Below are 2,799 nucleotides of genomic sequence, written 5' to 3'. Positions count from 1 at the left end.
GGGGGTGGGACCGGGCCTTCTCGCCCCGCCCCACCGCTCTCTCCTCGCCCCGCCCCTCGCGTCCCCAGTACTGCACGCCCACCCCGCTGTGCTCCGGCCGCTAGCGGCGCGGGGCAAGGATCCCTGAGGCCCAGGTGCCCGCCGGGCAGCCCCTCCCCCAAGGGGCGGGGCTCGGGGCTGGCAGTCTACCCACAAGTGGACGCAAGGTGGGCAGCAGGCTCTGCTCTGCGCCAGGCCCCCCTCCCAGGGGCCCCAGGAGAGCCAGAGTCTAGGAAACCGAGTAAGACATGTCTGGATCCGCAGCGCAGAATTTTCTGGAAGGACTGCGCAGTCAGCTCCAAAGTCCCCCTCTCAGCTCAGCGCTGTCCCCAACACCAACCTGAACTGGGCTTGGGTTTGGGAACTCGGCCACCGCGGTCCTCCTAACCGCTCCTTTTCTCAAGAAGGGACAGTCCGCACTGGGGGCGATGGTATCATCGAACGCCCACAACAATCCCAGGCTGGGCCACGTGCTGGGTCACCCAGCCTGCTGGAACACCAGCCTGGGCTGGATCCCCTCTAGTGCTCTTCCTAGCCTACTCTCTGCTCCCCTCCTCTGTATCTCCATCACCTGGACAGCTTGTAAAAACAGATGGCCGGGCTTGCCCCAGACCTTCTGATTCCGAAAGTCTGGGCTGGGGCCCCACCATCTGGGGCTCCTGTGACCACACTTGGGCTGCTCAGAGGTTCTGAACTCGTCTGAGACGCACAGGGTCCTTAGAATCCTGCCCTGCCTTTGGCCGGTGCTGCTGGACCCTCAGAGCACCTTGTACTTGGGGGATCAGACTGTGATCTGGAGAAGTCTGGAGGTCGTCTTTAAGGAGGGACTCCAGGCCAGGAGTGGGGGGAGCAGACAGGCCTGGAACCCACTTCAGCTCAGGCCCGGGGCAAGGACAGTTGGCTCTGGGGAGGTCAGGGGTCAGCTGAGCTGGGGTGGGGGCCAAAGTCTGGAGGATCATGGTTCCAGAACGGAGCTGCATGCAGGGAGGCAGCTCACCATGAACATCTGTGCCTTCTTCATTCCCCCATACATAAAGGACCAGGTGGTGCTCCCCGCTTACCCCAGCATGGGGTGGACACTGCTCTGATGGGGCTACCACCTGTCTCAGTTTCTAGATCCAGACCTCACATCCATGCCACTGGTGCCTGTCTAAGCAGGATGATACACAGAGCCACCAGTGTTGGGGAAGACAGCACTGCAGGGTCCAGGGACAGCACTGCAGGATGGATTCTGCTGGAAGCTCTGGCCCCAGGCTCTGCTTCCATCCTGACCCAGCACAGCCAGGCAAATGGGAGAGGGGCTGCTCAGGAAATATATCAACTGCCTAGGACAGATGAGTCAGGTAAGCAGGGGAGAGGCCTGGACCCTATACTACCAGCTACCCTTTGGCTTCCTTCTGTAGAGGATGGGAATTGGGGTGGGGGCAGCTAATGTCCTTCCCTGGGGAGCTGGCGGGTCCTGAGCCAGGATCTTGGAGCTGATGCCCTCCACCCCTGCAGTCTTGCGTCAGGTTCTGCCAACCTGTTGGAACAAACACGGCCTGGTTGCCATGGTGATCATAATGGCTTTGGGGTGAAGAGATGAGACTCTGCAGCTGCTGTAAACAGGAAGTTAGGAGGGGCAGCTGCCAGGGGAGGGGGCCCCTGCTTGCACCCCCTCCCATGCCCTGAGGGAGCCAAGGGGGCTGGGGGCCAGTGGCATCACGCAGATGCACCAGCCCCAAGACTAACATTGGAGCCTGTTGGGGCAGAGGGCCCCTGGAGACCTCACCACCCTCTTTGGCAGGTAGGGAAACTGAGGCCCAGAGAGGGGGAAAGGCTTGTCCAGCACCACACAGCAACAGGCTGGGCCCCAATCCCAGCCCTGGGCCTCAGTTTCCCCAGGAAAGAATAGTTCTCAGGGTCCTTCCCTCCACAAACACTTCGTGAGGATGGAGCAATGGTCCTGTTCATGCCAACCACTTTATTCTTTCCTGACCTGTTCTGAGACTGAAGTCAGGCCGCCTGGGTCAGACCCCTGCCTTGCCACACTCCTCCACTGCCTTGGGCCTCAGTTTTCCTTATTTGTAGGCTGGAGATAGCAGCAGAGCCCACCCTTCAGCAGGTGGGTCTCAGCACTGAGCAAGCTGCAGCTCCTCTAGTCCACAGGGGATGGGAAATGGCCACTATCCTCCCAGAACCCTTTAGTGTCCTGGGGAGGGGATTTTTCCTTCAGGGACCCAGCTTTCACCTCCAAAGTTTGAAGGCATAACCTCATCCTTGTGTGATCCCACAGCCAGGAGAGGGCTGGGAGCCTGTGCCCGAGACCTTGCACTGAAGGCTTTACCCTGGTCCCCTGCCCCAGGCCCCTAACAGTGGTTTTGAGCTCCAGGGTCAGTGAGGGGGTGGCACGGGGCACTCACGTGTCACTGCAGGAGTTACAGCACAAGACACCCTGCCTATTGGGGTCTTGGTGGGGCCAGTGAGTTCACCCTGGGGGCTTTAGGCTGGAAAGGGTCTGGCAGGCAGGGGAGCAGCTTTTCTTCCTTAGGGCCAGAAGGGCCTCAGGCTTGGCATAAACCCTCGGAATGGCTGCTGGCGGGAGGGGAGAAGGGGCCGCAGAGGTGAGGGGCATCTCGGTAAGGCCAGGGCACTGACATCGGTTTTAACAACGAATGAACCGACGCCCTCCGGTGGCAGCCCTTGGAATTGCAGGCACAGCCTCCTAGCAGTCAGGCTCCTCCCACCGCCCTCCCACTGCTTAGCATCTGTCCAAGGACA

This window comes from Camelus ferus, chromosome 18, assembly GCF_009834535.1.
Source record: "Camelus ferus isolate YT-003-E chromosome 18, BCGSAC_Cfer_1.0, whole genome shotgun sequence".
NCBI lineage: Eukaryota > Metazoa > Chordata > Mammalia > Artiodactyla > Camelidae > Camelus > Camelus ferus.
Note: the sequence above shows the minus strand (reverse complement) of the source record.